This window comes from Oryctolagus cuniculus, chromosome X, assembly GCF_051225735.1.
Source record: "Oryctolagus cuniculus isolate XC-2025 breed Fujian yellow rabbit chromosome X, ASM5122573v1, whole genome shotgun sequence".
Classification (NCBI taxonomy): domain Eukaryota; kingdom Metazoa; phylum Chordata; class Mammalia; order Lagomorpha; family Leporidae; genus Oryctolagus; species Oryctolagus cuniculus.
In genome coordinates, this window is record NC_142888.1 from 6,372,722 (window position 1) to 6,397,781 (window position 25,060).

The 25,060-nt window shown below is 39.5% G+C and overlaps 1 long non-coding RNA gene across 1 annotated transcript in view; it reads right to left on the bottom strand.

The window, feature by feature from the left end:
- The window catches only part of LOC149119541 (uncharacterized), a 387,982-nt gene that overhangs the window by 67,948 nt on the left and 294,974 nt on the right, over window positions 1-25,060 (bottom strand). Inside the window, exon 5 of the long non-coding RNA XR_016228489.1 lies at window positions 14,888-15,025. This is a non-coding gene — a long non-coding RNA (uncharacterized LOC149119541). The remainder of the gene's footprint in view (window positions 1-14,887; window positions 15,026-25,060) is intronic.

Below are 25,060 nucleotides of genomic sequence, written 5' to 3' on the forward strand. Positions count from 1 at the left end.
CGAATTCTTTAGGCGATCCTCACTGCATTTCTAGAATGCGATCTCTATCAGTGTTGACTAAGGCCCTTCTGTGCACATATTGCACCAGTAAGGAGGAGAGTGGAGGACCAATGAGGCCCCATGGGCTGGGCAAGAAGAGCTGTCTCAATTATACAAGGAATATCCATCCCTAGTCCCACATGGCTTGAGACTGACCTGGGAGAGCACAGTATCCCAGTATCAGAGCACAGTATCAGAAGCAAGAGAGGACACAGATGTAATGTTGGCTTTGTAGAACAATAGTTTCAGAAGAGCTCAAGATACAAGCAAGGCCTTCTTTTAAGTACCCCTGACAAGTGGGTCTTTGGAGGCTGAGATAAGAGGGTATTGGAAGATCACCTTGGATACTATCAGGGGGACATACAGAGTAACAAATGCATGCCCCCAACCCTGTTGTCCTGAAGTGCTATAGGTTGGCAGTGGCACTGCCAAAGTGTTGTTGGTGGACCATTGGTAGCTCAGAGCTACTTGTTCTGTGTCTGATATAAATGAGAGCTAGCTCAAATCAGTGATTCATCACCAACCTTAGCAATTTTATGAAAGAAATAGCACCTGGCTCTTGTGAGATACAGGTTTCACAGACTGCCTTTCTGAAACTGGGGCTTCAAGACCAGACCCGGATTCCCAGAGCATCTGGCTGACCTCATGGAAGAGGTGGGTAGTGGGTCAAAGAGGCCCTGGAAAGGGAATATGGCAACTGATTACTAGGTAACACAAAGGTTCCAGTCTGGGCAAAGTCAGTATGCATCACCTGATTAGCTGGTTGGGCCAGTACCAACACCTGCGGGGAAGTTAGGACATTTCCAGAAAGGCAGCTCTCTCAGGCTAGAACCCCTTATATTAAAAATATTTTGTTTTATTAAATCCCTAAATGTAAATGCTGTGGTACCAGGCAATTAAATTGATATGGAACTGTATTTCATAGCAGCATTGCTGATTTTATTCACATTCAAAATAAACACTATTGAAATTGCACTCTTTGTTTTCAGTTTACTAACTGTCTTCTCACACAGTCTGTTGGTTATGAGCACAGGTTCTGAGACTGTGAGGTTTGGATGAGAATCTCAGATCTTCCATTTACTGGTTCCATGACACTGGGCCAGTTACTTAACCTCTGTGTATGCCAGTTTCCTCATATATATGATAAGGAAAACAATAGTGCCAACCTCTCAGGGTTGTACTGAGGATTAAATGTGTGAAAACATGTTCATACCTAGAGCCTTGCCAGCTGCATGCTGAACAGTCTCTAAAAGTGTGTGCTGCTATTATTTTACGTAGGGGTTCTCAGCAGCGCTACGATTGTCCCTCTGCTGTATTTGGCAATGTGGAGAGATGGTGTCGATTGTTACCACTTGCAGTGGGGGGGAGTGTACAGAGTGCTTCTGGCATCTGGTGGGAAGAGGCAAGGATGCTGCTAAACATCCTACAGTGCACATTATGTGGCTGCAAATGTCAGTGGTGTCAAATTTGAGCAAACCTATTGTATACTCTTCATAGTTCTTATTATAATCTGTTTCATTATAGTGTCTTCACTGCATTCTTCAGACAAGAGTAACCTCTCTTTGCAAAAACTTGTTAAAGTTAGTAAGTTATAGTTTTCATTGGCACTGGGAAATATACTCTTTCCCATCTATCTTTTTTTTTTTTTTGGTAAGGGAAAGGGTTTATTGGGAGAAGTCCGACAGACTGGAGGGAAGGGTTGAAGAAGGAAAAGAGGGAGAAGGAGAGCACAGGAGAGAGATCAAGAGAGAGAGCGAGAGAGAAAGATCAAGAGACACAGAGAGGGAGAGAGATCAGGAGACAGAGAGAAAGAGAGCCAAGTGTTCAGGAACAGGTCTTCTTAAAACTTTGCTGGGGTGGGGGGAGGGAAGGAACAGCAAATCCCATTAGGATGGGGGTGGGGCTGACACCGGTGGTTGGTTCATATGGCCACCTGGCTTCCAGCAATGGCAGCAGGGGCTAGAGCCTAGGATGGTGTCTGGGGTGTAGATGGCACCATAGATAAGACTGTGCCATTTTACTACCATTCCCCCATTTTGTTTTTTATAAAGCAAGAGTAGTATGGGATTACATTAGCCCCAAAAGTCCTGGAGGGGTAGGAGGATGATGATCTGTCTTTAGAGCTACTTCCTGCTGACATGGGGTGACGAGATACTCTCTGCTGGCACGTTTCCCATCTATCTTGATGTAGGCTATCCTCTTAATCTGTTGTAGAGATAATGGGTACAAGAAATATTTTCTGGCTCTCCTTCTTCTATTATAAGCACAACAGTAACAATTGAGAGCCAACCACTGGCTTCAGTGACAGCAATAAAATAGAGAGTGATAGAGTGAAAGAGTGATAGGGTGGCAGAGAACTATCCTTAGGTCCTTGAAACCCTCAAATCTGAAAAGAAACCACTTTTTTTCCATCTCCTCCCTCTTATGTTCCAGAGGGAACCACATCAGTTATTGTTTGGGGGGGAAGGAAAGGGTGAACAAAGGACAAACGGACAAAGGCTGCATTAGTTGATATTTCAAATCTGTTAACTCATGCAATTGAAAAAATTCATGAGGGTGAACTGAAGCAATGACCTAAACATTGTTCGTGAGGCAAAGGTTGGACAGGTTTCCAGTAGGAAGCTTGATCCTGAGTGAAGAGACCATACAGGACTACAGACTCTCTATGTCCTCATTGCTCAAAGTGGGGTCCACAGACTAGCTGTATCATCCAGAGCTTGTCCACACCCCAGACCTGCTGGATTAGAATCTGCATTTTCACAAAATCTCTAGCTGCTTTACATGCACATTAACATTTGAGAAGCACTGGAGTGTTCTCTCTTTTTCTGGCACAGACTGTGTGCAGGTCAGCTTTTAATTCAAGAATAGGTCTATTAATAGGCTAAAGGTGACAGCGAAAGCATTTTTAATCAATGAGAAAGTGATTTCCCCCTTCTTTTAAGTAATTTGCATACTTTTGAGTTTATTTATAGATTTTCCAATGATCTGATTTTATAAGATATGATCTTTTCATTAAACTGATGTATGGATAATTATTTGTGTTATATTTATAATGTCAAAGGGAAGAGTGTCAATGCTTTGAAAAGGTAGTAAAGTGTGTTGTGCTATCTTTGTAATTTGCAAAGAGAGGAGAACCACACTTGCTATCCAGTGATGGCATTCTGTATTTCTGATCTCTATAGTGTATATTTATTTGCATAAATCTAAATATGGTAACTCTAATCTCCTACACACTTAGCTGACTGCCACAGTCTGAGACTGAAAAGGAAATTGCAGTAAATTGAACAGTGTTAGAAGAGAAGGACACATTACTCTAATTAAGTGCATTTCCTACTAAATAAATTGGACTGGTAGACCGGCAGACTGAAAAATGTATTTCTAGCAGGAATCCACATAGAAAAAGGTAATGTGGGGGCATTAGTTCTTCACTGTCTCAGTGACAGTGCCTGCCCCTGGCTTTACCCTCATTTTGTATTTGGTTCTCAGCCCAGGGAAAGAGGACAGGGCAAGCATGTCATTCTCTGGCAAGGGGGCCAAAGGGTGGAGTGTGCAAATGATGCAAAGCCCTATGAACTGCATGTGCACAATTCCTTGCCAAATATACCATCACTACTGCTTTCTTCCCTAAGGCTCCTGCTACCCCACCCTAGCTTTTCTAATTCTGCCTACTGAAATTCCAATCAATTCCAGAGAGCTTGATTCAATTGGAAAACTTGAGGCAGATATAGAACTCTGGCTTTCAAACCAGAAAACAAAAACATTCCTGTGCCTTTTCATATTGGGTGATTTCCAAAGTACTGTAAACTGTGTGCCTTGGAAATGGTCGGGTGTTTTGGGCTGCACGCCACCAGTAGGAATAAATTTCAACTTTATCGGCTGCTGGTGAAGGATAATGAGTGTTTTCTTATGAAATTTGGGGCCTTTCTCTCCCAAACAGCTTATGCACATCTATTGTGCCAGCTTTCATATACTGTCATTATCATTATTAGACACAACAACATCTAAAACACCATCAAAATAAATCTCATCTCAAATTGCCTTCCTGAAGTGAACTGAGGAGAGTCTGGCATCCATAAATGTGGAAATGTACACTGCAATGGGCTGTGTGTTCTATCAGACCAAAAAATGAAATGAGGAACATATCAAGCTTGAAGGTTCATCAGGAGCTTCTAGATAATTCTGTCACTATTTCAATTTAAGTAGTCTCTTATGAAACATTGAATCTCATTAGGTTTTCAGCTCTTAAGCCCCAGGATGCATTGTATTTAATTAACTCTTCTTGGCATAAAACTTCTCAGAAGCTCCAAGTCCTGGTAGCCAAATAAAATACTCTCAAAGATAATCTCAGAAATCCCTTTACATAAATGTATATGCAATATATATAAAGATTGTAAATATGTTTTATATATTTATTTCTAAAGAGATTATATATAAATTTTACATACATATATATAACATCTTTCAATAGGCACTCAGATCTTTGAGGGGGGTATAGGTACAGAGATAGAGATGTCAATAGATGTCTAAGAGGCAGTGTGAAATCTGGCTTAGAGAGAAATTAGCCTTATTACTGTTGAGTGGTTGTGAGCAGGATGCATGCTTACTTTTAGCTTGAATCAATGGCATCGGTAAAGCTTATCGAAACATTTCTGAGATAATAGAACCCTGGGCTGAATATATGCAAGTTGTGGTGTGTCAGCCTTTCATAGAATTTTAATCACCTCCTTGCCATGGATTTTTATCTGGTTTGCCCATTTGACATTGTTACAGACTGAAATATCATTTGAATGTGGAGTTCTTAATAAGAAATAATAGTAAATAATAATAAAAAACAATAATAACATGCAATAATGGTCACTTTTTTTGGTCACGTCTAAGTACTCTTAAAACTATTTCCTGGGATTCAAGAGATGACAGAATGCCCTTTTCAATCAGGATCTCAAAAGTAGAAATTCCAGAGAAGAATTCAAAATCCTCCCAAACAAATTCTCTTGTCTGAACATGTTACTCAACAGGAGAGTCACAGAGAGGGGGTGGAGGTTGGAGGGAAGGCAGTGAGAGTGATGGTGCCCCTTGGAGAAGGTAGTGACAGAAAAGACACACATGGAGGCCATTGAAATGTTGGTAATGTTCTATTTTTTCATCTGGGTGCTGGTAATGTGGGTGTATTCAATTTGTGAAAATCTATCATGCTATGTGCTCATCATCAATGTACATTTCTCTATGTTTTAATAAAAACAAACACCCAAGCATGTAGTTGGTGAAGTTACTCTAGGCAGAACCAGGTATCTGGAAGGCAATGACATGATGAGGGCTGGGATGGAATAATGTCATTTGAAGTGGAGAGAGGATATATCAAAAGTATCTGGCCAGACCAGTAGCCAGAGTATCTAGAGGAAAGTTTAAGAGAGATGGAGGGGAGATGGCTATGGTAGCTAATGGTGGGAAGAGGGATAGTGAATCAAGATGATAGAACTCAAAAGGAGTCAAAAGAGAAAGCTAATTCAGGATTCAGGTGTATATGCACTACAGAATATTGCTAAAATTATTGAGGACTTAGAATAGATCTGGGCAGCAGAGCAATCGGGTGTGGGGCCCTTCTCCCCAATTCATAAAGTGGCAGAGATCCTAGACAGGCTCTTGGGTGGGACCCAGTACTTATTTAGAAGGTATAATTATTGACTACATAGAAAACCTTGGCTTCCTAGATAGTATGTCCTCTGAGGTTTGGTCTTATGTTGGGGATCTCTTGAACAATTCTAAACGAGGAAGAGCCCCTTTTAAGTGCTATTTGATTTACCATCTCAGTCAAGGATTGGATTTTGTGGTCAAACCTAGCAAGGCAGTGACTGAATGCATCTATCAATTGATCATTCAACACTTGTTGAGAACCTACTATGTGCCAGGAGCTGTTCAAGGTATTGTGGAGGCAATGAGCACATAGAGAAAGTCCATGCCCTTGAAATTTATACCATACTTGTTTTTGTTTAATAGAGCAGATATATTAGTCAGCTTTGTGCTACTGCAATGAAATACCTGACATGCTACCTATGAAGTAAAGAGAGGTTTATTTGGAGCACAGTTTTGGAGATTCATGGTCAAAGACTGGGTGTTCCCTTTGTTTAAGCCTCTGGTGATAGTGTTCTTGCTGGTAGAGTCCCAAGGTGGTGCAGAGTACCACATACCAAGAAACAGGAAGTATACCTGTATGTCACCTCTCTTTCTCCTTATCAAACCATCATTAGGGCTCCACCCTAAAAATCTAATCCAATGGAATCACTTCCCAAAGGTCCCACCTCAAAACACTGTAATTAGATTAATATGCATAGTTTCAGTATTAGTAACAAAAGACATTGGAGACTAAATTGTGTGAGATGTTTTTCATTTTTTTTGGTAGGGGGGTGCAAATATTCCAACCATAACACTAAAACTGAAGGGCATATTTAATTTAGAGTTTTATAAGCAAATAAATAATCTGTTGAAAATCATAAAAAATTACAGCAGCTAAAACAAACAAAAATGTGTCCAGCAATTAGCTTAGGCACATAGACACATAAAAGGATATCATACACAGACATGCTCTATGTTAACTCTCAGTCCAGCTAGGAGATATTTCATAGGGTCAAAAAGACTGGTGTTTAAGGTTTAAGACTGCTCCCTCTTTCTTGCCCGGTGAATGTACAATGACTTACTCTCTTGGCTCCAATTTTCTCATTTATGAAGTGAGAATAATTTGAGTACCTATACTCCCAGGTTGTGAAGAGGGCTAATATATTTATCCTTGGTCCTAACTTATAACAAATCTATTTTAATTATTTAACAAAGAGCAATTCATGCCTGAATACTCCAACTCCTCTAGTCTATCGAGTCCTTCTTTTTCGTTAGCCATGTAAACTTTCTCAAGCTCTCATATTTATCTTGTGGGATACCCAGGATCTATCACAACCTTTATAAGGATTGGGGAGATAGGGAGACTTACAGCTTCCTGGGCATGTTAACTTCTGTGTTTTTATTGCATCCAAGTTCTTGATTCCATTCATAAAGCCATGATCAGGCCTCCTGCACCTCGGCCTGACAGTTAGCCAACAGCTACTTTCATTTGTCTTTCTTTCCCTCCATGTATCAGTTACATGAGGCTGTTGAATATGAAAGATTTTGAGAGTTTGGAGACAACCAAGATCAAGATCCCACAGAGCCCAGAATTAGAGCACCCTCTTAATGGAGGCTTGGCTTCCTCCCTAACTTCTCTTTATAGCACTCTTCATATCCAATCCATCAAGAACTTCTGTTGACTTTACCTTCAAAATACACAAAGCAGGAATATTTGTCTTTCAAGCTGATGTTTTCCAAGTGCCCAGGACAATGTATGGCCTAAAGTAAGTGCTAATAATTGTTGGGTAAAATATGCTTAGAACAACACCTGACACATAGACATATTGTAAACATTTAAGATTTTATTAATATTATTGTTTATTATGTATAATCTAGTCTTTGAAGTGGTTATTGCTGGGTAAGTTTTCTCTGGAGAAATCTGGCTGTCATCAACCTCACATTTCAAGTTAATTAGCACCTGAGTGTACCAGTCATATCCTGTTTCCCCCCAATTGATCTTCTTGAGTGCTTGGTAAAGTCAGTTTCCCAGGTTTGCAAAGCTGTGCAAGAGAGAGCAAGGCCTTAATGACCCCCTAAGGGGCAGGTACCCTGTGAGGATCAGCTTGAAACCAGATGAAAAGTCTCTTTCTTAACTGCAATCGTCATACTCCTATATTTAAATAGCATCAGGCTGATTGAGGAAAGGAAACCATCTGAACTGTCAGGTGTTTGTAATTAAAAATAAAACTGCAACAGCCAAAAAGCCATTATCACAAGTCCTGCACGTGTTAGACATTTCGGGTTCTACCAAGTACATCACAAGAGGTAATAAGAATATGAGGAAGGCACACATTGCACTTTTAGTTCAGTGAGACAGCTTTTCTTACTGCTGCCTCATTGAAAGGACAGGTTTTAGACACATATTAACATATCTGCCCTGCTCTAATCTTTTAAATGATTTTCCATGAAACATATCAAACACACTCCCTTAGTTTAACATTCCAGGAATCCCATATCCATTACACGGGTGATATTGAGCCCAAGAGACCCCAGCTGTGTTTTCATCCCTTCCACACCCACAGTGAGTAGGTGGTGGCTCTCTTTCCTGTTCAGTCTGAATTTTGTCTTGGCATTCTTTCCCACACAACATTCCCTGCAGTTGTTACTGATTAAGTCTTTGCCTTCCAACTGTCTACTCTGAATAGGGCAGGCAGAATGGACCTTTAGCGTGTAATGCAGAGTGCTATTCTGCTCTGTTCGATGTCCCAGCCCCAATCCTTTGCACACATGATTTGGCTATCCCACATTTTGATTTTATCTCTTGATAGACTCTCCCTGATTCACTGTGCCAATTGTGTTGGACTTCTTGATCTTTGAATACATTAGAAGCTGTCAGCCTTTGGACTGGCTATTATCTCTCTCCAGAACATGCTCAATAAATGTTATCTTCATAGGTAACTCGCTTATCTTTTCTTCAAAGTTTCTTTACTTTTATTTATTTGAAAGGAAGAGAAGAAAGGAGGGAAGGAAGAGAGGGGAGGGACCAGGCCAAAGCCAGGAGCCAGGAATTCCATCTAGATCTCCCACAAGGGTGACCGGAAGCCAAGGACTTGGACCATCATCTGCTGCCTCGCAGGTGTGTTAGCAGAAATGCTGAATTGGAAGTATTGAGTAGCCAGGACTCAAACCAGGCACTTGGATATGGGATGTGGGCATCCAAAGTAGAATCTTACTTGTTTCACAATGTCTGCCCCTTGACATCACTTTTATTTTAAATGTTTTTTATTTTAAATAAACTCTCCAGTCTTATATCTGGTGTTCATTCTCTCTCTCTCTCTTTCTCTCTCTCGCTCTCGCTCTCTCTCCATTTAGAGTTTTCTTCCCTTGTCAGAGTGGGCCCATTGTAGGTTAAAGCTCTTCCATGAAACTCTCCCTTGACTCAGCAGTACCTACGGAACTATACATTTTCTGAACTCCTAGAGCATCTCCTGTCATTATCCCACAGTCCTGCACTTATATTCTCTTGATTTTTGTATCACCCAGGCTTTATTTAGGAGGCAGAAATTACACAGCAAATAGGATGGGGAGAGTTCTATACAGGTTGAGTAACCCTTACCTGAAATGTTTGAGACCAGGAACATTTTGGATTTTGGAAATTTTAAAAATTTTGGAATATTTGCATATACTTAATGAGTTATTTTGGGACTGGGACCCAAGTCTAAACACAGAATTCATTTATGTTTCATATATACATTATACACATAACCTGAATATCGTTTTATGCAAGATTTTTAATGTGTCTGTGTTTTGACTGCAACCTGTCACATGAGGTCAGGTGTGGGATTTTCCTTTTGTAGCATCATGTCAGTAATCAAAGAGTTTTCAATTCAGGAGCACTTTGGATTTCAGATTTTTGGATTAGGTATGCTCAACCTGCATAAAGAATTATTAACAGGGGCTGATGCTGTGGCGTAGTGGGTTAAGCCACTGTCTGCAGCGCCAGCATCCCATAGGGGCACTGGTTTGAGTCTCAGCTGCTCCACATCCAATCTAGCTCCCTGCTAATGCTCCTGGGAAAGCATCAGAAGATGGCCCAAGTACTTGGGTCCCTGCACCCATGTGGGAGACAGGGAGGGAGCTTCTGGCTCCTGGCTTTGACCTGGCCCAGCCCTGGCCATTGCAGCCATTTGGGGAGTGAACCAGCAGATGGAAGATCTTTCTCTTTGTCCTCTCTCTGTAACTCTGACTTTCAAATAAAATAAATAAATCCTGGGGCTGGCGCTGTGGTGTAGTGGGTAAAGCCGCCACCACCTGCAATGCTGGCATCCCATGTGGGTGAAAGTTCAAGTCCTGGCTGTTCCATTTCCTATCCAGCTCTCTGCTATGGCCTGGGAAAGCAGTGGAAGATGGCCAAAACAAAAAGCTGCTTACTGGAGTGTCAATCGAATTCACCAGGAAGCTATCTGCTGGAGTGCTGATGAGACTCACCAGGAAGTTGCCCATGAGTGCCACTAAAATGCTCTGGGAAGTCACCCTCTGGATTACAAGTGGAACTTGCTAGGATACCACCTATGAGGGGTGTTACTGAAATTCTCAGAAGAGCAAGCACTTTTGAGTGATCTGCATGCCACTGGCACCACTGAAGCAAGGAGGAAAAAAGCACGTTAAGGAGAGGCACCCCTTTGCCCTGCCATATGCCTCCAATGCCTTCTACTGACAAATTCTAATACTGAACCAGCTGACTAGAGAAATGTTTATAGGGTCCAGCTCCAGTATCACAAAGCAAGGTGAAGGGTGAGTTTGGAGCTGAGAGGCAATGTATTAATAACTGGTGCATCATTGCACATATAATTTCTCTTGAAGGTTAGCTATATTGTAAGCCTCTTGTGGGCAAGGCCAATGTCACACTTTGCTGTCTCCTCACTCCCTTCACTCCTGCCATGGTTTCTATAGCATTCAGTGCAGTGCTGACCGCATGTAATAGGTACTTGGTCAACTGTGAATAAGATTTCCCTGAGCTCTTATTTGCTCAACAGCCTAGCAAGCCAATGGCATCATCCCCTTCCTTTGTGTTACTCTATTCTGCAATCTAATGACAGAGCCATTCAACCATGAGTGAACAACAGCTGCCACCAACCTAGCAATTTCCAACTGAAAACCAGGCTGTGATTTTCTCTCCTGCGATTATGCCATCTTGGATGTCATTCTCAAAAACGCTGGTGCCAAGCAGGGGCCAATTGTGATTTTGTTTATGAGACTCTTACTTGGTGGGAAACAGCCTTATCAGCTGCTGGTTCTCCCAAAGTCAAATCTCACCCAGGCTTCCAAGGCCAAGCCATCATGGAAGTGTGCTGCAATGTATTCCACCTTCTCCTTTTCTCACAAGGACTTAGATGCTTCATAGACTAGTCCTTTCAGAATCAGAATGACTCAAGCTGCACAAACCTGCTTTGTGGCCAAAAGGAAAAGAGTACAGTCTAAGAGTTATTTCATTTGCATGCATTTCTTGGCTTCCAAAGGCCTCCACAAATCTTATTTTGTGTGAATCCAAAAATCTCTCAGTCTGGGAGCACTCACATTCTAAAACCAAAGTTGCCTACCATTAAGTTCAACACTAACCCTATTCCTTTCTATTCCTCTCATGCCCATGATTGACATGTGATGGTGCTCTTTCTTTACCCTCTACACAATGAGTTTGCCTCAAATATTAGCCTGATATCAGTGATTATGGTTCATATAGTTTCCTAAGAGCAAGTTGGTTCTGAATTTTGAGTTAGATACATTTGTATGAGCTCAGAGTCTGTTACTTATTACTTAGAAGATTTTGAATATGTTATTTACTCTCCTTAAATTTCAGATTCCTCCTTGGTAAATCCAGGTTATTTGACGAAAAAGAGGCAAGTTATTCTCTTTAAATATCAGTCCCCCTCCTTAGTAAATAGGAGCTAATGATCACACTCCATAGGGTGGTTATGAGGATAATGTTTGTAAAGCCATTAGCCAGTGAGTGTTCAATAAACATCAACTGTGATTACATCACAAACCAGATGATGTTGAGCTTTCTAGTCCAAACACTACCATCTCTTCCCTGAACTGCTGCAGTTGCATTCTAACTGGTATTTTGCCTTGTACTCTTCTATAGGGTCTATTCACTACACAGCTGCCTAAAGAATCTTTTCTAAAATCAAGTTTCATCACCCTCTTACTCAAAGCCCTGTGTGGGATTCCTATCACACTTTGAATCAAATCCAAAGCCCTCATCATGCCCTACGAGGCCCTATGTAATTGTGCTGCAGCCTGTGTCTCAGCTCTCCTTCCTCACTGATTCTTTCCATTTTTTGCTTCTGTCTTGTCATGATTTTCTTCCTGTTCCTTGAACATATAAGCATGCTAATCTTAATCTCTCTTATCTGAATGCTCATTACTCCAGATAGATAGTCATAGTACACATGGCCTCTGTCTGCATTTTGTTCAGATCTCCCCTCAAATGTCTTCTCCTTAGAGAAGCCTTTCTTGGTCACTATGTATATAGTGGCTCCTGCCCCCTTTCCATTGGTCTCTAGTCCTGTAACTTAACTTATTTAATTCATGCTACTTATTGGTAGCTTACATTATCTTCTATGTTTACTTTTTTATGAGATATTTTCTCATCAAAATAGGAGCTTCATAAAAGCAAGGGCTTGGTTTCTCTCAACATGTCCCAGTGCTTTGCATATGGAAGGTGCATAATAAATGTTGAAAGAATTATTATATTTTATGTATGATTTGCGGTGGCCGGTTAGAGCGTGGTGCTAATATTTTATGTATGATTTTTATAATATTATATTTTATATACATTATAAGGGTGTTGTTATTGTTATTACTCATGAGTTTGAGTCTTCTGGGACTTTGAGTCATTTGTGAGGCTCTTACTGGAGTGCTAATACCTCTAACAATTGGCCAACTTGGCCCCTTCTTGCTTATTGGTGTACATGTTAGCTGAGATTCCCAGAAATGAGATTCATGGCTTGACTCCAAGTCTTTGGGGAAACATAAAATGTGAAAAGAGTAAGGAAGGGAAAGAGAAGCCAATAGGAGATATGGGAATATCTTAAAGAAAAATCTTCACCCAATTTATTATTTTGTCTAGAACCATCCCTGCATACTTATTCAAATCAGAATTTTATATGAGAGCAAAACTCTTTTTCTCTGCTTCCCTTTCCTGAATCTACTTATATTCTGCCTACACAACATAAATGTAATGTCAATTGCTGAAGACAAGCCAATTCTAACATTTTTCAAGCTGTCTGAAAACAAAATGGAAGGATTTCATTTTTGCTGTTGCTTTAGCACTGAAACCATGCTCTATTTTATCATCAAACAAAAGAAACTGAAATGCTAAGTCGTAGTGAAAGTGTATACCCGGGATTCTGCAAGTCCACCACTGGGAATACTATGGTTGTAGATCAAAAGCACTTTGGCTTTTAGCCATTTTCCCTGGTAAGGACTTTAGAACTTCTATTTTAAAGTTGGATAGTTACCGTTTGTTTTAAGTGGGCTCCACAATACTTTTGGGGGCATGATTGACAATGATTACATGGGTGAAGGACAAGCCATGGGGCCACTAAGAACTACTGAAAATTACTGGGAATGAAATACAGTAAACTTCATGATACCAAGACCTACAATTATTCAAATTTGGTTAATGGCTGGCATTTGTTCTCCCAACCTTGACAGTGGGAGAGGGTGCAAAGTATTATGAAGGGAAGGGTGAGGACTGGTAGAACAAATGTCCAACTACCCGGGGCCACTTGAAGGTAGAAGGTGGCTGCCTGAGTGTCTAGTATTCCCCTGACCCCATTTCTCCTTATCAAGCCAGCAGAACTTGTGCCAACTGACAGGGAAATGCTTGGAAATGCCACTCTCCTATGTACTCACGGGACCCAGAATCACTCCTACAAGCTATTAAATTGATAATGAAATTAGGAGATGCCAAAACATAGCTTGAATTGGGATGGGTTCAGATCACACACATTTTGAGGGAACACATATTTCTAACGCTTACTGAGTACACATATTTCTAACGCTTACTGAGCAGGTCATTAATGAAAGCCTTTATTAGATTAATCAGTGATGTCTGTCTGCATATGTAATGTATGTTTTGTATTCCATATATAAGATTTATGTCACCTTTGTGGTTCTCATACTGTATTTTCTTGGTTTCACCCAATACTACTCAGATCTATCCTAAAAGTTTCTAGGATTGTTCAGAGTGTCAGATTTATACTGAGAAGTAAACCTTTACAGATATCTTTTATTTCCTTTCTCTTACATTAAATCTCCCATTAAGCATATTTTAAACCCACTCTCTCTTTATATTGGTTTAAAAACTATGGGAGCACTTGAGTTTTTAAATGATTGATGGTAAGATTTTCCTGGACCTGTTTCTTCACCTTTAAATTAAGATCAGGATTAGATGATCTCTCAGATATTCTTCCTACCTCTGTATATATTTCACCTAAGCACTGATCAAAACTATTTAATATTTTTGTAAAGACACTTTCAGGTTCACAATGTTCAAAACTATAGAGTACATTCATTGTTTAATCAGAATGTGTGTCCATTGCTGGGAAATTCAAAGAATTCTGTCACCCTTGAAAAGTAAATCACAGTCATCAGAAGCTTCTGTAATTAAACTTATTACAGAGAGTACAATATAATTCACATCTGCAAACTCTGAACTAACTAAAGTAATGCAATGTCAGTGTTCAGAAGTACTCTGCAAAGGTACTTTGGTTGGAACAGCAATAATACAAATGAGGGCTTGTAAGGTCTGCATGTCAGACCAAAAGAGTTATAGAGCAGCTACTGATGGCAGAGAGCTAGACAACTGAGAATGGAAAGCTAGCCAACCTAGGAGTTCTTAATTCTAGGAAGAGTTCAAGAATATCCTTTTTGAAATGGGCCAACAAATTTTTGGGTAATAGACAATTTATTCACATTCTACCTATACGCACGCCAGCCCCTAGCCCACTGCCATTGCAAATTACACTTATATATGCCTCCAGATATTCTGATTGCACTCTAGAAGTAGTATAAAGTTAAAAACAAACATTTCTGGAAACTCTTCATTGTAGCAACTAAGAATTCAAATAACAAACTTTTGTATTTCATTTGTCCCTGTTAATTTTCTGTATTGGTTAGGAATGCTTTCAGCTGCAAGTAGCGGACCATTAATTTAATAACATGTAATATCACAAAGACTGAGGTTACTTACTCAACCTGAAGTCCAGAACCAGGTGGTTCAGTGTCAGTTATGAAGCTCTGTGATGTTGTCAGGGACTCAGGAATTCTCTGCCATCTTCAGGGAGTTCAGGGTTGCAGGACAGCTGGCTCATATTTGTATGACACCATGCTAAGCAGGAAACACAAAAGGTGGTAGGAAAAGAGGCTTTATCTTCATTATCTTTCTTTCAGAGAAAACAAAATTGTCCTAGAAGTCTGTAGCACACTTTTCTTTGTTTCATTCATTAGAACTAATCCATATACTCACCCCTAAAACAATTACTGACAAAAGGATACAAGAATATTTGAGATTAATCATAATTTACTCCCTGGGGGAGGATATGGTCAAACTAAATTTTAAATGGTTAAAAACAGGATTCTTATGCAAGCATAGAGTAAGCGCATGTCACAGGTGACTCCTTTATAATCAAAATACTAAAGCTGGGGACAGTGTTGTGGCATAGTGGGTAAAGCCATAGCCTGCAATGCTGACATCGCATATGTTCACTGGTTTGAGTTTCGGCTGCTCCACTTTTGATACAGCTCCCTGCTAACGGTGTGAGAAAACACAGTGAAAGATGGCCCAAGTGCTTGGGGCCCTGCTACCCACATGGGAGACCTGGAGGAGGCCCCTGGTTCCTGGTTTCAGCCTGGCCCAGCCTTGGCTGTTGTGGCCATCTGGGGAATGAATCCACGGATAGAGATTCTCTTTCTCTCTCTCTCGTCTGCTTGCTCACTCACTCACTTTCGCTCTCCCACTGTGTGTGTGTGTGCCCGCGTGTGTATTTCTCCCTTTCTTTCTGTAACTCTGACTTTCAAATAAATAAATAAACCTTTTTTTTAAAAAAAGGTTCAAACATGGTCAGGGGAGACTGACAGGCAGGGTCAAGGCATGATAGAATATTGATTGCTGCAATTCAAGGGACTTGAAAAACAAGAACAAATCAAATCTAAAATTGGTAGAAGGAAAGAAATAACAAAAATCAGAGCACAAATAAATGACATAGAGACTAAAAAAATACAAAGTATCAATGAAATGAAGAGCTGGCCTTTTTAAAAGATAAAATTGAAAAACTTTGCTATATTAACAAAAAGATCCATAGAACTGGGGGCCAGCACCGTGGCTCAATTGGTTAATCCTCCACCTGCGGCACCAACATCCCATGTGGGCGCCGGGTTCTAGTTCCAGTCCAGCTCTCTGCTGTGGCCCAGGAGGGCAGTGGAGGATGACCCAGGTGTTTGGGCCCCTGCACCCGCATGGGAGACCAGGAAGAAGCACCTGGCTCCTGGCTTCAGATCGGCGCAGCGCAGGCTGTGGCGGCCATTTGGGGAGTGAACCAACGGAAGGAAGACCTTTTTCTCTCTCTTTCTCTATCTCTTGCTGTCTAACTCTATCTGTCAAATAAAAAATAAGATCCATAGAATTAAAGCTAAAAATGAAGACGTTACCACTGATACCATAGAAATACAAAGATTATTAGAAGTTACTATGAACAAGTAACTATATAGCAACAAATTTTATAACCTAGAGGAAATGGACAAATACTTAGACATACACTTTACTCAGATTGAGTGCTGAGGAAATACAATACCTAAACAGACCAATAATGAGTAGTGAGATTGAATCAGTATTAAAAAATCTGCCACTGGGGCCCATGCTCTGGCACAGTAGGTTAATACCCTGGCCTGAAGCGCCAGCATCCCATATGGGCACTGGTTCTAGTCCCGGCTGCTCCTCTTCCGATCCAGGTCTCTGCTATGGCTTGGGAAAGCAGTAGAAGATGGCCCATGTGGGACCACGTGGGAGACCTGGAAGAAGCTCCTGGCTCCTGGCTTCGGATTGGCGCAGCTCCAGCCGTTGCAGCCAATTGGGGAGTGAACCATCGGATGGAAGACCTCTCTCTCTCTGCCTTTCCTCTCTCTGTATAACTCTGACTTTCAAATAAAAAATAAATAAATCTTTAAAAAAAGTCTGCCATCAAAGAAAAGCCCAGGAATAGATGGCTTCACTGCTGAATCCCACCAAACATTTAAAGAAGTAATACCAATACCTGTTAAATTTTTTTCAAAAAATAGAAGAGGAGAGAATTCTTCCAAATTCATTCTATTTGGTAAGAATTACATTGCTTCCAAAACCAAACAATGACACAATAAACAAAGAAAGCTACATGATAATATAAAAATTGATGCAAAAATTTTCAATAAAATACTAGTGCATGAAAAAGATCACTCACCATGGTCAAGTGGGATCCACCCCAGAGAGGCAAGAATGGTTCAATATACTCAGATCAATAAATGTGATACAACACATCAACAGAAAGAAGGACAAAAATTGTATGATTGGGGCTGGCATGGTGGCACAGCAGGTTAAGCCCCTGGCTGCTATGCTGGCATCCTATACCAGCACTGGTTTGAGTCCCAGCTGCTCCATGTCTAATCCAGCTCCCTGCTAATGTGCCTCAGAAAGCAGTGGAAGATGGCCCAAGTGCTTTGGCCCCTGCCACTCATGTAGGAGAACAGGGTGGAGTTCCAGGTTTCTGGCTTTGGCCTGGCCCAGCCCTGGCCATTGTGACCATTTGGGAAGTGAACCAGAGGATGAATGATCTCTTTGTCTCTCCCCCTATCTCCATAACTCTGCCTTTCAAATAACTAAATAAATCTTTTTAAAAATATCATGATTATCTCAATACATGCAGAAAAGGCATCTGATAACATTCAGCATCCCTTCATGATAAAAACTCTGATCAAATTAGGTACAGAAGGAACACATCTTAACATGAAAAATGCCATATATAACTAGCCAATAGTTTGCATCATAGTTAATGGAAAAAAGTTGAAGGCTTTCTAAGATCTGGAACAAGCCAAGGGTGCCCAATTTCACCACTTTTATTCAACACACTGTTGGAGGTCCTAGTTAGAGGAATTAGGCAAGGGAAAGAAATAAAAGGCATCCAAATTGGAAAGGAGGAAGTCAAACTCTTGCTGTTTGCAGATGGCATGATCTTATATATAGAAAGCCCCAAAGATTCAGCCAAAAAGCTGTTGGAACTAATAAAAGAGTTCAGCAAACTTGTAGGACACAAAGCTGATGTACTAAAAGCAGAAGCATTGTTACATAGCAATAGACAACAATCTGAAGATGAAGTCAAGAAAGCAATCACATTTCTAATAGCTGCAATAAAATAAAATACCTGGGAATAAATTTAACCAAAGAGTTGAAATATCTCTATAATAAAAACTGTAAATCACTGATGAAAAAATTGAAGAGGGCACAAAGAGATGGAAAGACATCTCATGCTCATGGATGAGAAGAATTAATATTGTTAAAATGTATAAACTACCCAAAGTAATTTACAGAATCAGTGTAATCCCTATCAAAATCTCAATGACATTTTTCACAGAATTAGAAAAAACATTACTAAAATTTTATGGAACCACAAAAAGCCCCAAATACTCAAAGCAATCTTGTGCAAAAAGAGCAAGGCAGAAGGTATTATACTACCTGGCTTTAAAATAGATTGCAAAGTTATAGTAATTAAAACAGCATGGTATTGGCAGAAAAACAGATCCACAGGCCAGTGGAATAGAAAAGAGATCCTTGGAGTAAACCTACACATCTACAGTCAACTGATATTTAACAAAGGTACTAAGAATATCCATTGAAAAAGGAGTCTTTTTATATGAATGGTGATGGAAAAACTGGATATACACATGCAGAAGAATAAAACTAGAACCCTGTCTCTCACCATTTATAAAAAATAAGTTCAAAATGGATTAAAGACCTAAATGCAAGACCTGAAACATTGAGAATGGCAGAAGAAAACATAGAGGGAACATTTCAGGACATTGTAATGGACAAGGGTTTTCTGGACAAGATCTCAAAAGCACAGGAAATGAAAGCAAAAATAGACAAATCAGATTTCATCAAACTAAAGAGCTTTTGCACAGCAAAGTAAAAAACAGAGTAAAGACACAACTGGCAGAATAGAAGAAAATATTTGTAAGCTATACACATGGGGTTAATAACCAGAATATACAAGAAACTCAACGGCAAGAAAACAAAACAAATAATACAATTAAAAACGGGGCAATAGATCTAAACAGACATTTTTCAAATGAAGACATTGAAATGACTGAAAGGCATAAGAAAAAATGCTCAATATCACTAATCATCAGGGAAATGCAAATCAAAACCACAAAAAGATAGTGCCTCACTCCAGTAAGATTAGTTATTATCAGAAAGATAAAATGTAACACGTGTTGGCAAGGATGTGGAGAAAAGGCAACTCTTGCACATTTTGTTGGTAGCAATGTAAATTAATACAGCCTCTGTGGAAAACAATGTGAAAGTTACAAAGAAAACTAAAAATAGAACTAGCAAATAATCCAGCAATCCTACTACTGAGTATATATCCAAGGGAAATGAAATCCTTCTGTCAAAGAGACATTTGTACTCCCATGTTTAATGCAGTACTATTCACACTAGCAAAGAAATGGAAGCAACCTCAGGTGTCCATCAACTGATGAATAGATAAAGAACATATGATACATAGCAACAATGGAATATTAGCCATAAAAAGGATGAAGTCTTGTCATTTGCAACAACATGGATGGAAATGGAGGTCATTGTGTTAAGTGGGATGAGCCAGGCATAGAAATACAAATATTACACAATCTAATTCATAAGTGGAGTCCAAAAACTATAGGTGATTTCATAGATGTTAAAAATATAATTGGGGCTGGCGCCGTGGCTCAATAGGTAATCCTCTGCCTGCGGCGCCGACACACCAGGTTCTAGTCCCGGTCGGGGCGCTGGATTCTGTTCCGGTTGCCCCTCTTCCAGGCCAGCTCTCTGCTGTGGCCAGGGAGTGCAGTGGAGGATGGCCCAAGTGCTTGAGCCCTGCACCCCATGGGAGACCAGGATAAGTACCTGGCTCCTGCCATCGGATCAGCGCGGTGCGCCAGTTGCAGCGCTCTGGCCACGGCAGTCATTGGAGGGTGAACCAATGGCAAAAGGAAGACCTTTCTGTCTCTCTCACTGTCCACTCTGCCTGTCAAACAAAAAAAAATAATTGTGGTTATCAGATGTTGGGGAGGGAATACAGGAGGGGGAATTGGGAAAGGTTGACTGATCTGCACTAGGTTATAACTTGGCAGGAGTAAGAAGTTCTAGGGTTCTATTGTATAGTAGGGTGAAGATAGATAGTGTTAATTTACTGTATATCTTGCAATAAAAAACTTAGGAAATAGGATTGTTGAATGTTTTGCTATAAAGAAATGTTAAATCCCTAAAATCGTAATTGTGTTTACCCTGATTGGACACTGCGCAATGTATACATGTAATTAAACATCACATGATACGCCATAAATATGTGCAATTTAAAAAATAAAAAAATGAAAATAAAATTGCCAAACTAGATATAAAACTGACTTATACTCTACAGGACTATAAACATATTACCTTAGGATCATCTTTTCTAGCAGACAGAAATTCACTGAAACATTAATTTCTACAAGATAACTTCTATCTTAACAGAGGCAAGAGTAAATTATAGGTCAAAGGTACATTTCCTAAATAATTAGATAGTCTTTGGTTGGGCCTGTTAGACATTGAAAAGCAGACAATTATTTTTGCTTATTTCCAAGTTTGGGATACTATTTTTAAATAGCATCCAGTCAAAGGAATTCAACTGAGGTTTTGTCAGCAAAGATGAAGGAGGATATATTTGTTGGGTAGGCAATCAATAGTGTCTGTCACACACCTCTTATTTCAAATGGCTAAAAGTCATCAAGTGCTTAAATATTTTTTCTAGAGCATCATCCTAAACATGGACAACAATATCAAGCATTTTAAAACTGTTAACATTATATCTTCTATTTTTAGCATTAGTAAGTAATATTTTGAGAAATACTTAGTGTCACAGGTGCAATTTTTATTGACATTTCAGTCTAGGTTCTAATTTTGGATGGACATGCTGATTTCTTCACTCAGCTTCCTTGAATGTAAAGTATTAGTGCTGATGAAATGATTATGTTAATCAGAGGAATTTCTTCAGAGTGTTTTCTGCTTATGAATTTATAAAGATTGGCCCTTGAAATTTATCTCCAAGGAGAGATTGTTTCTTTCTTTCCACAAGCTCATCTAAATTCCAGTGATATTCAAGTTTCCCAGTAGCCTGGTCTGTGTAGGCTTTGTTTTGTTTTTCTTTAGTTATTATTTTTCCTATTAACTCACTAAAGCCAAGTGCAGAGTTCTATGTCAAGACTACCCATGAAGTCCACAGTGTACATTTTGACCTTAGGGAAAAGCAAAGCTTGTCTTCAATTCCAAATGGACTGAAAAGAACTGCAATACTAGCTATAAGAAAGTAATAGTATGATATAAGTGCATTCTATTTGGGATAAGATCCACTGTTAAGGAATTTGTTTTATGGTAAAGCGTAGAAATAGCAGTTATAATTAAACAGGTGATTCTCTCTCTAGTAATTTCACTTGCAAGTGAGATCACTAGAGTTCTATGAAAGCACCTGAGACGCAAGTCTTGTGCTCATTGTTCCTTCTACGGCACCTCTTAGGTCTTCCATTTTTTCTTTGGCGGTTTACAGAGAAGATTCTAATGAGTGGGAATTTTAACACTGTTTCAAATGTTAAAAACCAGTTAGATAACACTTTTGGGAGGGGAATAGGGACAGTGACTCAATCCTAAAATCATATTTCTTTATATCTAGGTTAAGGTATTTTTGTTTCCAGTGATAAGAAAAGGCAGAAAAATTTCTGTATTTAATTACAATTTTCATAGGATGCTCATTTATGGTTGAGACTTCCCCACTACATCAGGGGACTATAGCCTTGAGGGGAAATGTAAAGAATAAAATAGCAAGGATATAGATTTTTCTGAGTAGGCCCATGACACTAAGGATGGAAAAATGTGATTCAACTGCCTAAATGAAGAGAAATGAATGTGTAATTTTCTAGGATCCCACCTCTTTTTATTAATTTTAACCATGTTAAAACAAATATTATGAACTTTAAAAGCTTTCCTTTACTTCAAATTTTGTATTTTGATCTTCTAATGTTTTAATTAAAAATGTATTATTTGAAGGAAAGCATTAATTTGCTATAAGTGTATGGAAAAATAATAAATTTGAATAATTTCTTTTAAAAATGTGTTTACTCATTTGAGAGGGAAAGAGAGAGCATGCTTGAGCTCCCATCTGCTGGTCTACTCCCCAGATGCCTGCAATGTCTGGGACTGGATGGCCTGAAAGCTAAGAGACAAGAACCCAGTTTAGATCCCCAGTGTGGGTGGTAGGAACCCAATCACTTGACCTATCACTGCTACCTCCCAGGATCTGCTTGAATACTTTTATTAACAGCATCATAAAACAACTATATATTTCCTGCCTTCATACTCTACCATTTATTAAACACTCATTTTATTTCTTTCCAGGCCTCTTTTTAATCCTGTATGTAGATACAGATGATTTGTTTTAAAATGAATGTCAAAGAAGATACAGTTTGTAATCTATGTTCTCCATGTAATACTACATCATAAGTGTCTCAATTGTTTTAATCTTCAGCTTCATTGTCTGTTAAGTTGTATAATACACATATTTGATTTGACTATTTGTGTTAGACATTTATGACCTTATCTCTTTATAATGCTGCAATAAAAACCCTGTACACAAGGTTTTTTCTATTTAAAATTATTTAACTGTCAAGTGCATTAGGATGGGCTAGCTTATGTTTCACTAAAAGATGGGCTCCCAAATGCCGGTTGCTTAACACACTAATAACTTGTTTCTCATTCATACTATATGTTCAATGTGAGTCAATGAGGGGAGGAGGCTTCATAATACTGTAACTGTCATCTGGAACATATGCCTAGGCCAATTTTTATGGCATAGAAGAGAGAGTAGAAAAATATGCTGAGGCCTTTCACTGCTTATATCTGGGAATAACATATGTCCCTCTGCTTATAACCCATTGACCAGAACTAGTCTGGAAGGGGGCTGGGAAACAGTGGAGCAAATGGAGTATCTAGAGAACATCACAAATTATTTAATTGCAGAGATACTGAAGACAGAGGAAAGATTATTTACTTAGAACAAATTTGTGACTGGTGGGATTTCTTGGTCAAAAAAGGAAATGTCTTATTTAGAGTGTGCTTAACAGAAGGATATACCTTCTTCATGGTGAGTGGAGGTATTGAGTAGTGACAAAGATCATGAGCATCAGTCAGAGGCATATTTGTGTTTGTATCCTGGCACTTAATTCTTGTGCAAATTAGTTTTCTAATTTGCTGTATGGGTATAATTGTATGTACTGCACTAGTAGGATTAGATGAAAGATTATGCATAAAATAGTGGCACAGTGTGTCTGGCCTGTGATTAATGCTCAATATATGATAAATATTGTTTACCACTTTTCATTATGGTTTTCATTGTGAACACATCCTTTCTAAATTTATATGCATTCAATGTTAACACTTTTAAATTTAAATTATTTGATAGGTTCAGCAATCAATTGGTTTAAGCAGTATGAATATTCATCGAAAAATTAAAAATAGGGGCCCGTGCTGTGGTGTAGCATGTAAAGCCATCATCTGCAGTGCCAGCATCCCCCATGGACACCAGTTCGAGTCCTAGCTGCCTCATTTCCCATCAAGCTCCTTGCTAATGCACTTGGGAAAGCAGCGGAAGATAGCCCGAGTGCTTGGGCACTTGCATGTGGGAGACCCAGATGAGGCTCCTGGCTTCAGCCTGGCCTGGTCCTGGCCATTGCAATCATTTGGGGAGTGAACCAGTAGATGGAAGAGTCTCTCTCTCTCTCTCTCTCTCTGTGTGTGTGTGTGTCTGCCTCTGCCTTGCCTTCTCTGTTACTCTGACTTTCAAATAAACAAATACTCTTTGAGAAAAAAAGAGAGGGATTTCTGTCTGTCTCTCTGTCACTCTCCTTTCAAATAAATAAGTAAATAAATCTCAAGAATTTTTAGAAAGTAGAACTATCATATAATCCAACAATCCCACTTCTGGGTATACATAGAAAGGAAATGAAATCAGGGGCCAGTGTTGTAGCGCAGCAGGTTGGGCTGCTGCATGTGGTGCCGGCATCCCCTATGAGTGCAGTTTTGTGTCCCAGCTGCTTCACTTCTGATTCAGGTCCCTGCTAATGGCGTGGCAGGCAGCAGAAGATCACCCAAGTTCTTGGGTCCCTGACACCCACATGGGAGATCCAGATGGAATTCCAGGCTCTTGGCTTCAGCTTTGCCCAGCCCTGGCCATTGCAGCCATTTGGGAATGGAAGATTCTGTCTCTATCTCTCCGTTTCAAATAAATAACAAATAAATCTTAAACAAAAAAAGATAAAGGAAATGAAATCAATATCTTGAGGAGATATCTGTACTATCATGTATGTTGAAGAATCATTCACAATAGCGAAGATATGGAAACAACCTAAATGTCCATTGGATAAAAATTGTGACAAATGTGTGTATGTATGTCTGTATATTAATGAATAATGAAATAGTATTCATCTTTCCATTTGCATCAACATGGATGAACCTGGAATGAAACAAGGCAGACACAGGAAGACAAATACTGTCTGATTTCACTTATATGTGGAATCAGAAAAAGTCGAACTCATAGAAGCAGAGAGTGGAATGGTGGATTCCAGTGTCAGCAGAGAGTGCATAATGGGGAAATGTAAGTCTAATGTCGCCGAGTTTCAGTTATAAGATAAATATGTTCTTGGGATCTAATGTACAACATGGTGATTATCATTATAACTCTGTGGTGTGTATTTGAAATTTACTTGGAGAGTAGCTCTTATTATCATCACACACACACACATACACACAAATAGTAATTATGTGAGGTGATGGATTTGTTAATCAACTTGATTGCAGTAATCATTTCACAATTACATGTATATCAAATCATCACATTGTATATCTTAAATATATACATACTATAGTCAATTATGCCTCAATAAAGCTGGAAAAAAACTAGTAGTGGTGGTAATTATATATACTTTCCTTTAAAATAAATGAGGTGAGGGATCATATATGTTCTCTAATCATAGTCATAGAGGATCTGACTAGGAGGCTCTCTGATTTACCACCAGGAGGCCAGGAGCCAGGGGCTTCTTCTGGGTCTCCCACATG